Source organism: Toxotes jaculatrix, chromosome 12 (genome assembly GCF_017976425.1).
Source record: "Toxotes jaculatrix isolate fToxJac2 chromosome 12, fToxJac2.pri, whole genome shotgun sequence".
Lineage (NCBI taxonomy): Eukaryota > Metazoa > Chordata > Actinopteri > Toxotidae > Toxotes > Toxotes jaculatrix.
In genome coordinates, this window is record NC_054405.1 from 24,289,919 (window position 1) to 24,302,715 (window position 12,797).

Genomic DNA, 12,797 nt, shown 5'->3' on the forward strand with positions numbered 1-12,797 from the left:
CAGCAAACTACTGTGTGCTACACACCCAGTATCCAGTATTTATAATAATAATAATAATAATAATAATAATAATAATGTAGGTATCAAAACAAAAAGCTTTGATATGTTTACTCTGATTGTTGGTGAATAGCCATTATGCTAACTCTTTGTGGGTTGGGACAAGGCGTAGATGGCTGAGGTAAGTACGGGTGTGTGGGTGGTGGAGTTGTTGCTGGTGATGGTGGATGAGCGGTGAGAGTGATGGAGGAGCCACTCTCACTGCCGGAGAGTCAGAGTGGGGCGAATGTCCTCTCTGATTAGCAATGGCGTCTGTGAGTGCACTAATGCACCTCGCTATTAGCATGTTTCTCCTGGTTGCCACGGGCAGCGCCGCGCCGCCTCCCCGTTTGACATGTCAAAACGCATATCAGTCACAGCACGCCGTGGCCCGTGGGCTTCACATCACTAAGAGAGAGAGAAAGAGGCTGTGGGTAAGAGCAGTAAGTGCGTCAGTGAGCGTGTTCTTGTCCTTGGTTGAGTTTTATCTCTTTGGAATGAGGACGTTTTCATGGGGTGAGGCAGTTTCAGCATGTTGTCACTTCTTCCAGGGGTTAGTTTAGGGTTAGGGCCTGGGTTTGAGGGCTAAGACTTAGAGCAGGATGGTTGAGACTTTGAAAAATGTCAGGGTTTTAAGAAAGTGTGTGGTTTCTGTAAAAGACAAGGGAAAACTATGGATGATGCAGGGGAGCATCAGGGAACAGGCAGAGAAACAGAAGGACAGTGAATCTAGTTTTGTGGTTTTACTTTCAGGTAATTTAAATGTTTCTCAGCTCTTCAACAGGCACTCCATGTATAGTACAGAGCTTATAAAATCGGGGGACTTTAATAGGTCAAGATATCTTTGATATAAATCCTTTCTGGAGGCCGACAGGAAGAGACTGGATAAACTGGTCAAGAGGGCAGGCTCTGCCCTGGGATGCCCCCTGGATACAGTGGAGGTGGTGGGAGAGAGAAGGATGATGGTGGGAGAACGTCTCCTACCCCCTGCATGAGCCTCTGACAGCACTGTGCTACTACCACAGCGACCGACAGCTCCACCCGTGGTGTTCAAAGGAACGATACTGTAGGTCTTTTCTTCCTGCTGCTGTCAGCCTTCCCAGCAGAGTGGAAGCTGTCATAGCAGTTGACTAATGCCCTTAATTTTGGACTGACGTGATCAGCAGTGACACATAAGTGTAAGGTTCAGGTGTCCACATACTACAGGCTCCAAATATGTAGTCAGGTGGAGCAAGACAAAGTGGGAAAATGTAGAGAGAAATAACCTAAAATACTAAAACAAAGTGACAGTTTACAGAAAAGACAGAGAACGAAAGAGACAGAAACAGAGACCTCAACACCAGTACACTTGGCTGGTCTGTAGAGCTCAATCAATCATGAATAGATAGATGGAGGTAGGGAGAGAGAGAGAGAGAGAGAGAGAGAGAGAGAGAGAGAGAGGGAGACGGTGGGGCAGGTGAATGAAAAAGATGCCTGAAGGAGGTCGAAAAAACAGAGCTGAGCATGGGAGGATTGATAGAAAGAAAAGAGAAAGAGGGAGAAATGCCCGAGTGGAGAACGGGGTGGTGGAAAGCATGAAAGGCCTCGGATAATGAGCGCAGGGCCGAGGAGCCAGGCGTTCAGCAAGATGGGAAAACAGTGGAGAGTAAAAATCCCCTTAACTTTTCTCAACATCAGCTCCAAAACCCTTCGACCGACCGCTCCATCCCCCCATCCCCTCCTTCCTCATTGTGCTCCCACCTCCTATTATTTTTCTCCCATGTTGCTTTCTTCTGAAAATTGCCCCAAGGCTAGGCACTCTCCTGGGTGGCTCACCCCCAAGCAGAGCCCTTGTTCCTCGCACGCTGGTAATAAATTGAGCCTGCTGAAAAAGTCAGGGCTTTTAGAGGGATCAACCTGTACACACTCCTCCACCGCCTCCTCACCCCGCCTGCATCCCAGGCATCGAGCCTTCTCCCCTGCCGCTGCTGCTCCACGCGCCTCCACGTGCCATCTCCGCTCTCTCTTCATCCCTCCCCAGGGTCCCTGGACCTCCTGGTTCTTCCCTCCTGCCCTGCATCCCAAGTCCCATTCAGAAATGCAGCTGTAGCCACCTGCCATATATCACTCCTAAGGATCTCATAAGGAGACAGAAAATATAAGAGACGAGACAAAGAGAATGAGAGAATTGTCTATGTTGTTCTCCAGAAATGTGGTGAGGAGCACTGCTGTGGAAGAAAAATAAAATTGGAGATAGAATGAAGGAGAGAAGCAGGAGAGAGGATGAACAGAAAAAAAAAAGAACAGTCACTCTTCTGTGGATTCATGCATTTTGTACAGCCGCTAGACATCACCGTCTCCATCGTCCAGTTTACAGCTGTCGTCTTCCAAATGCGGTTTCATGCCTCTTGCCGCTCACAGCCAGTCCTGTCTCCTGACATATTTACTATTTAATCTCTACCAATCAGCCCTGATCTACCAGAGAATGAACAGTAAGCACTCAGCTGGAATGAAAATACGACTGTTGCTCTAATGCTGTGAACATTTTCGGTTTAAATTTGCGGCTATAGACTAACGTACCCATACGTTTGCACTTGTTTCTCATAATTTCGATAAAATCTGTCTCAGCTTGTTTTACTGCTGCTAAGCTGGAAATATCATGTCTATGTTTTGTAGCACGTTTAGACATTGGCAGCCGGGTTATTAAATCGTTATCCACTTTTGCACTCGTAGCTGCCGAATTTCAGCTAAATGTCAAAGTTATTTTTCCCGTCATTGATGGGGATTGTGAGCATACTTGTCCTGAATAATGCAAAAAATCACAGTCTTTACCAATTATTTTGAACTTTATTGAACCCTTATTCATTTTTAAACAATCAAAAAAAAAAGATGAATGAATAGGAGGAGGCTAATGAATGTGTTTGAAGAAGTCCTATTCATTTTTGACCATAGACAGTGCGTGACAGGCTTGGATAGGCATGGAACTTTTTTTGGTTTTGTTGAATCATCAGTACAATCAATTGAGAACAAGAGACACATTCAAAGAAAACAAACCTGTGCACACCTGAGCCTATGCTGTGGTGAAATTAGACACTGAGCTTTGTAAGATTTGTTGAATAAAATCAGAATTGTGAGTCTGGAGTTGGATTTTGGATAAAATAGTGTGGTACACTACAAAACTGTGCATCTGTTTTTGTGTTATTTAACTTAATGGACTAAACAGACAGACATATTCTTTTTCAAGGTCTAATATTAATCTTTAATAAGGTGGTGTTAGCCACACAGTTTTTTAATTTAATTCTCACATGTATTGTGATGAGGGACATTGTATGTGAGCAGCAGCCGGGGGGAACTTCTGGCAGGGGAACTTTTGCGCCCAGGTTCGTCTAAGGGGGGGGGGGGGGGGGGGGGGACTTCCGCCCACACCCCAGAAGCAACCTGGAAACTCCGTGTCTTCCTCGCTGCTCACCTTTCTTCTGCATTCTACAGGTTAGTACTTGGTCAAATGTGCCAGTTTCAGCTCGTGAGAGCTTTGCTTCACGCGGGCAGTTGTTACAAGGACACATGAATGTTATTTGAGCTTTTTGACGAACTTTAAGAACCGAAGAATCCCGCCAGAATCGAGGCGGCAGGTTCAGAGCCGCTCGGTTTGCAGACGCTATGCTGCGGGTCTGTTTCACCCTCTACCTTGTCTTACAGGCAGGTCGCTAAGGGTTAAAGATGTATTAGTTTTGCACACTGTTTGTGAAAGCTGTTTATTAATTTAGTGTGTACATCCAGAATATGAAAAATGAGTGATTGCTTGTTATAGATACAGTTTGGTACTGTGGTGACTTGCACTATAATCTTATAGTAACTGTGATTCACTTATTTGTCGGTGATGATGTGTATGGAAATGTTGTTTGAAGTGGAAAACAGATTTACTCCAGAAATGTGAGATAAATATGACTGGGAATGGATTCTGTGTAGTGCTGTTGAGGTGCTGGTATTCTTGGATGTTTCATGCACTTGAACTACAGTTATGGACTGAAAACAGAAACTGGATCTCAGAGAAATTTGTTTTACTGTAAAATGGAAATAAGCAAACTGGATGACGCACAGATCACTCTGTCTCTTTCTTGCTTCTGTATTGTTACTGTGGGACTAGTCTTGGGACCCGTAACAATGTAGTAATGTTATGAATGCATATGATAATATTTTAATGCTTATTGTAGCATTGGCTAATAGGACCAAAGTGCAGAGAACACAGCACATGCATCATTTCTGACAAAACAGAAGGTCAGGACCAGAGAGGGCAGAAATAATCAGCTGAACTAAACTGAACCACTCACCTAATCAAGGAAAGAGAGACTGGAACTAAGTTCACTTGCCGTCGCTTCTCCATGACTCAGCAACCAGGACCTCGAATAACAAGCTACTGTATGAGGCCACCTGTCCAGCACTCCCTGCCTGTGGGTGGATGCTGGCAAACATGTGACATGACTGCATTTTGACTTTTCAAATAAAGGAAATGACTTTGTTTTATTCAGATCACCCGACACTATGACCGTTCCTTCTTTATGTTAGGTTATCGCTGAGAGCTGAATATCTGTAGATGATGCTCTCTGCTCGGCACAGGTGGCTGTACTCATGCACTTTAATGATTCCAAACACTGACTCAAGAAGAAGACTAGACATCACATGATGACATCTCAGCCTGGACTTGAGTGGGGACGTCTCGTCTGCGTTAAGGCACAACAGGAGCTTTAATAGACAGATCAGCCACCATCATTCAGCTGTGGTGCACTGAGGAATGTGAGTGTGCATGAAGCACTCTACACTTCTGTGTATGTCATACACGCCCGTATTGATCTTACCTCAGGGGCTGTGATGCCCACACGGAAAAACACAGACCCACCCCAAACAGACACACACCTGCATTTACACACAGGTGGCAGGGCAGGTACAGTGTGCTCCTCTGTCCTGCCATCCACTGCTGGCAGATCTTTTATTTAGCCGCTGCAGCAAGCGGCTCCCTCTCATGAATTATGCAGCCGCGGGCCCCTGTAACAAGCTCCAGGCCGACTCTACACCTTGTGTGTGGCTTAAAATATAGATAAAAGCTGAACAGCCAGCTACAAACATAGTCTGTTTTTCAAGACAGAAGCAGGCTGGTGAGCAGAGAGTCCACAGCAATTAGGTGAGGCTGTGGTGCTGCAGAGTCGGGCCGCTCGGGATCTGCAGAGGAAAGTCCAGCTGTTGACTATGTGGAGGCAGAAACAGAACAGAGCAGAATGGAAGAGAATAGAAAAGAGCACAGCAAAGCCAAATACTGAACTGAGCTGAACTTATTAAAGCACAACAGAGCCGAGAAGCGCAGAGCGATTCACACCAAAGCAATAACAACAACAGCCGGAACAGTCTCATCCACGTTATTAGCTGAAGATGAAGGGCTGCGCTTGTCAAGTGAAATCTTTGTGCTCGTTTCTGCTCTTTGAGCATCTCGGGTGAAGGGAGTTCTTTGTGCTGGTGAGATGAGCTTGAAGTTGGCTCCCTCCACTGATTTCATAACAAAGCTTATGCAACTTCCAAGAAGAGAACAGCGTGTGCAGTAGCTGGTGTTATTTTCAGACAAAGCATGAAAGAAAACACTTGGTTAATTTTATAAAAGTTATTGAACAGCGGATACACACACACACACACACACATACACATTTTTTTAATTCTTTTTTTGTTTGTATTGTTTGTTGGTTCTTGTATGTGTATGGCTGCAAACAAGATTTAAGCTTCAGATATGGTGATGTGTGGGTGTTGTACACCTACAAATGGGTTGTCTGTGTAGATATTGTGCTCCCCATGCAGCTGTGTGAACACATGTGGCTGATGGGTTCATGTGGAACACCTCGTGCTCCTCACCTCTCTTGTTCTGTCTGGTCTTTGCTGATCATCTGATTTATTTATGTCTGTTTATGTCTCCAGAGTTAGACGGTCTGTAAGTTGTGCTGCCGATGGCCCTTTTACTGAAACATCCACATTTTTGTTTCATGAATATATATAAATAGACATTTACAATTTAAATTTACACTCAACAATCCATATCTTCATTGTTATTATTTATTTATTTTTCTGATATTCTTGCCTGTAGCTAATATATAATACACTGATAAATGAATGGGCATGAATGAATGACAGAGCTTGTTTACCATTCACCCATTAAAACCGTTGTAATCAGCATCTTAATTATTCAAAGTAAAAACCTGACATGAAACAGAATCTTAACATACAGTACGAAACATCACACAACTGTAATAGCTTCACTGTGTGCTTATAAATTGTTTAAAAACCTCATATAATCCTTTCATATACTGTTTGTAATGGTATCCGGATTCTTTGAACAGGAAAAAATGTGAATGTCACCGTGAATTCAACAGTGAGCATGATATCATACAACAGCGAGTTATCTATTCATGGCTCCATTAATGAATCATAGCCTCCCTAGACTTTATACTCCAGACATGCCCTCTTTGAATATGTCATAAGCTCTTATTCTTTTTTAATGGGCCAGCAAATCACGGCCAAAAACAAATATATAAAGTTGTGCAAACATTACAGCGGAGGAGGAGAGGGGAGGGGGCTCACAGAGGATCTCCGTGGGTTGGTCCAGCAGATGCCGGAAACCTGTACGAGGGAGTTGTGGTTCTACAGTGAGTGAGTAGAATGGTGCAAAATAACCTGTCTCCCTCTCCAAGTTACATTATTTATACTTTATACCCAGAAGACTCTTTAAACAAGTTAAAGCCTCTGTTTGCATCGCTTTGCTAGGCTGCACCTTGGGAAACATCAGTGCAGCGATGGACTTTAGTGTCTCTCCACAGACCAAACTCGGCTAAAGGTCAGATTTACAACAACATTGTGAACACCCTTTTTCCAGACACTGCTGCTGCTAGTGTAAGAAGAGTGTTTACATTGTTTCCCAGCTCAGGCTCACATCCACTTTAACTTTAAACAGCTTTAATATACGCAGCTCCGCTTTGCAAAGGTCAGCCGCTTTGACCTGTGTTTCTGTTTTGGATCTCTTCGGTTTCTGCAGTTACTGAGTTTACAGGTTTTCCAGTCGCAGTGTGTGATAGGACCACACGTACAGCTGAGACAGAGCAACCACTGAAGTCATGGTTTTGGCCACATGCACCTATATTCCATCTTTTTTTAAGTTTTAATTTCTGATTTGGTCTCAGCCAACTCTTCAGAAAATTGATTTGCTCTTTAGCGGTTACATCTTCTGCCTCCGTCATCAGCCACTCATGCTAAGCAGGCTGAAAATGCTTGTCTGAGCTTCTTCCCTGAAAACTTGTGCCATATGTCAGAACGGGCTAAACGTTGCTCACGGTACTTTTCAAGCTTTTCCAAAGTCGAGGAGTGAACAGCAAAAGCTCGGTCAATGTTTAAACAAATAAAACTTCAGTTTCAAAATCATGCACATTCACTCTTTCAGACTAAAAAATGAAGTGAGTAGTGGGTTTATTATAACCTGCTGAACTAATTTAGAAGTTGCTCCGTATTATTTTCTTCTCTGTCTCCTGAGTGTGTGTATGGAGCTCCTCCCGTCTCGTCGCGGTGCTTCAGGGAGACCTATCTTCCATTCACTGTGATCAGTCTTTAGCTTGGTAATCAACGCCTGGAGTCCGTTCACCGCTCATCTACTTCAGATCGATAAATAATGCACAGCTCGGCAATTAAAACACACAGATCTGATGCCGTGTCACTAATTTATTGATTACGCCTCAACGCTTCAAGATGACAGGGTTAAATGTCAATCAGATGATCTGAGTCACACTTCAGTTGGAGTTATTCATTCCTCCGGCCTGCAGAAAGAATACAATTTCCCCTCTGATGGGCCTATGTATTATTAACTGTTATGCTAAGTTGTGTTGGACTGCTTTAGGGAGATGCTGAGATCATTCCCGATTAGCTAGCGCCTTGGAGGACACTTTAAAGTGAATAAGAAAGTGCAGACTATTTGATGTTGGCAGCTGTGGCCACTCTGTCGTCACTAGAACAAAGTCTCATGAGAGCGATGGCCTCGCTGCCTGTTGTCTTCCTCTGATGGGCTGTGGTTGTACTGTTGATTCAGTCCGTCTTCTGATGTCCGCGTTTCATCTCTACGTGTTTTCGTAGATGAGGATTCCATTGTCCATGGTCTGGGGGAAAGTTGAGAAAGGCAGCGAACTCTGAGACTTTTGTGATCCTCTCTGGCTTTGAAAATAATGGCAGATTAACTTTCCATCTTTGTTTGACTTTCCATCGCTTATCAGCTCAAACTGTAAGATCATGTTAACATTTATCCAGATTTCAGTTGTATAGCATTAAACATCTTTTATATTTGTAGTCACGATCGTTCTCACTGAAGATTGGGATGAAGGATACAGGATGGAGGTGCAAGTATTAAATTCTAAAAACGCTTGTGTTTTTTCAGCCTGAAGAAGAAGAGCCAGGTTGAAACGCATGAGAAAAGGTGCAGGCATACCTCAGCTGATGTGTTTGCCAGGTGGTTGAACAGCATCCATAACTCCCTGCCCCTACACTTTTTGGACATCACAGTTTTCAGGGGCTTTATGTCAGCAATCCAACAGTCCAAGAAGTCGTCTTTTTACGTTCTTTACACAACAATTTCTGTCACATTTAACAAACAAGTGTGTTTACTGTATTTGGGGCACGGCTGTCTTAATTAACTTTGTTGTTTTTCGTTATAGAATTTAATTAAAGCACAGATGGAAAACACCATTTACAAACTGACCAATGCTACAACTCAGAGTTAGAGACTGAAGTTATGAGGTTTCCGGGAGAGCGGTGAGTTCCTCTTCCTGTTGACAGCATCTGCAGCCTGTCAGCTTCATCAGCGAGGAAACAGAGTGATGGATCCTCGTCTCACTTTAAAGTGATTTCCTCTGAGCTCTGCTGTCCTTTGGCTCAGAGTCCACAGTGACAGAGTGAAGCACTGTCTGACGCCTCTTTTATCGTTTTCACTTTCTCACTCCGCAGCCTACGTGTCTTCTTCTTTGGTTTCACCCTCAGTCCAGCTGTCCTCCTTCTCCTGTTCTCTCATCTCATCTTTTCTCTCCTCTTCTTTTCAGACATCTTGTTCTGTCACTGTGTATGAATCTCTGTGTCGGCATCTAGATTTGTTCAGGCTACAAGACAGGAGACAGAAAGACAACCAGAAAGAAAAAAAAAACACCATCTTTCTTTTTATTTATCTTTTTATTTATTTAATTTTCTTGAACATTTATGTGAGCCTAACAGTAAATGAGCGTTGAAAAAGAAAAACATCAGCAGAGCCCAAATGTGGGGCTTCGACAGAGGGACCTCAGGGACCCCATCATCCCAGTGTCTGCTGGAGTGACGGGGGCCTGGACGTGCAGCTCGCCCATGGGGCCCAGCAGACGGACCTGATCAGCAGGCAGTGTTCACTCTGTCGGCCCGCAGCAAGGCCTGCTGGGACACAAGACAGAGACAGGCATGTGGTGTCTGTGTGTGTGGTGGTTTGACACACATGGACACCACATCTGCCTCCGTCTCTTCTGCACCAAAGGCCCTACCCCCTCAACCACACACACACACACACTGTACTGCTCAGCATCTTTCTTCTTTGTTGTGCCCTCCTCACCAGCACAGATGTTGCAGTTGTTGAGAAGCCAGTGAGGCTTCGACCTCCCTGTCAATCATCTCAACCCACATTCTGGGAGGCAAAATACCCACACGTATAATAAGTGTATTTACCCAGATACTGCCGTTTGGTGTTTTGCCTCAGTGTTTCTGTTTTGTGTGAGATCATTTTAAATATTGTACATTTTAAGCAGCCACATTTATTAGATTTATTATCCATCAGGTTCACTGTAACCATCACAGTTTAACGACTGACTTTCTGGTTAAATTCACTTACCGTATGTGCCATATGATGAGGGATCACCACTGATATTTCGGTTTTGTTTATCTCTGTTTGGCCAAGTTGTTCGCTCACATCCTCTGGGCAGGCTCAGTGGGACGGCTTTTCCCAGGTGGTCGCCTGGTTACACCTTTGGCTGTAGGGTTGGTGGTGATTCGTGGCTCCTCCTGTCGGCATGTTGAAGTGTCCCTCTGCATGGAGACAGCACTGTCAACAATAAGTAAAGGATCTGAGTACTTTTTCACCTCTGAAACACTCACTGAGTATTTCTGATTGTTACCTGTATGCCTCCTCCATATCATCTCACTCCATCTTCACATTCAACACACACCACAAAAACACACACCTGGCCACCCAGAACACTTTTCAATTTCTATTTCTGATTCCTGACCTCTGATAATTGGCGATCCGGCTGACTGATGGCTGCCCGAGCGCAGTGCAGGCCTCCTGTCACCTGCAGCAACGCGGGCTCGGCAGTGAATTATTAATGGCTAATATCATTATGTAGGCACTGCTTGTCATAACAATCTAGCCTAGTGGAGGGAAACTCAATCTGCCGCCCCTGCCCCTGCGCAGACAATGCTTTTTAATTATTGATACGGACTAATTGGCTACAGGATTCGTGGGGCACAGTTACTTTTGTTCCCTTCACAGCTCGCTCTGCTCCTTCAAGAAACAATCTTATTAGGAGGCCAGCCCTCCCCGATGCCCCCATGTCAGCAAATTAGCAGGGAGGACGACCCCGCTCTCCTCTCTCTCTCTCTCTCTCTCTCTCTCTCCATGCCTGGCTTCCTCTCTCACCTCTTCTCCTCCTCTTTTCACACCTCGTCCTTCCTCCTCATCTACCCTTTTTCCTTTTCACTCAGAATTTAAGATTCTCCTCTTCCTCCTCTCCTCACCTCGACATCGGACACCAGTTAATTAAAACAGGACAGGGAAGGTAGATGGTAACTCGACGTGGCTGCATCGCTATTCACAGCACATCTCTGCAACACCGCAGGCTCGTTTCAGCAAAGGCTGCCTGCTAATGGACAGAAGAGGCAGAGAGAAGATGGAGGTGAGAGAGATGGCAGAGGGTTAATAGAGTTTAATTAGGGTCAGTGTGACGGTCCGGGGCTGCGGTCTGTGGGGCCACCGTCTCTGCTTTGCTGTTGTTGCCATTCATTACCATACTATTTAAGATCTGCCCTGCTCTTCCGTGTCCTACCTGAGGAACCACCACACCTTCTCTTACCACTGACCTACAACCGCTGACCTCTGTAACAGCTGAAATCCATAGATTTTCATACTTTGCACCCTCCCATAATGGCAAGTGGTGATTGAGATGGTAATCAAAATACAACAAAAACAATATACAGAACAACACAACTCCATCAGCTGGACAATGTCATTTTTCAGTGCCCTTGAACACAGTTAAAAATCAGCATTAGAGAGTGAAGTTAGTTTTATGGTCTGCTGTGGTTAAGGTTTGGTTTGGTTTAGGTAAAAATCATAGTTTGACACATCCATTCCAACCTTCTCCCTCTGTGGACTGTGGACTCTATAACAAGCAGTTTCCTCGACCTCAACCAAACATAATGAGAATCATCAGGGCCGTTACAGGGCTTCGTCAGTTGAACGTAAAAATGTGTCTGTTTTGGGGCTTTTGTTGAAACGAGTGTTTCTGTAATTTGCTGATGTAGCAGCTTAGTAAGTGAAGAGAAACTCGCTGTTTCTCTTGAATGTGACATGACATGACGTGAAATGGTAAATACGGTGCATTAAGGCTTGAGTCCGGCTGATCTCCTGAGTTTGTTGAGGTTGGGGATTGTTCTCCTTTGATTGAAAGTGTCCGTGTCCATTGCAGGTAAGATAATCACGTGTCTTGTTGGGGTCAGATGAAGCTGTTTAACTTGGGACGACCTCTAACTGCTGCTAATTCAGGTGAAATGTATCAGTCAGGTGCTTGTTTCTTTGAGCTGTGATGGTCTGAGCTGATGGTCAAGATGAATCTTTAATCTGGGAGCGAACCTGCAGTGTGGAGGGATGGGAGAAGGCCGTGTTTCAAAGCAACACATACACACATACACACATGCACACACAGACACACAAATATTGAGCATTTTCAGGGAGGCTGCTCAGGTGTGTAGTGTGAAGTGTGTCCAGAAGAAAGAATGTGCTGTGTTGTGTCTGAGTACTTTCATTGTAGGAAACATGCCTTTGAAGTTGTTGTGTGTGTCTGCAATGGTGTGTGCAGCTTTAAGTGAATGTGTTACCATTTGTGTGTTGTTGTACCAAATATCTGTGTGTGCCATAAACACCCATTTGCATGTGATGTGTGCTGCATGAACTAAGCTAAAAGTATCATGTGGAAAAAAGATTTAAATTCATGTGTAAATGGGCTTTTTATGTGAGAACACTGCTGCCAAAGGCTCTCACAGAGGAATTCTGTTGTACTTTTGTGTTATTGTGATATTTGTGATATTGTCATGTTCTCAACCTTGACACAAAAAATGTGTGGATTTGTTTTTGCCTCAGTATGTTGCCTCTATGGTTCCTAATGTAAAACCTTTAATTCCTCCTCCCTTTCAGGTGAGATATCTGGGATTGGAACACACCTGTAGACCACACTCAGAGCTGATGAGCTAATGGAAAACACCTTCTGCCTCCTACCACCTCTCTCCTGATTGGCTCTCCCTGTTGGTCTGTTTGCTGTTTAAGTCCCATGAAGCGCATGGTCTGTAAGTTACACTGCACAGGTCTTGTGTGTGAAACGTTCCCCTTTTGTTGCACTTTGATGAATGAATGAAACACGTGTTCTGCTAAGTTCTGTGATCCACCAATGAACATTCAGTGTATTTCAGAAATTCACTGAACAAAC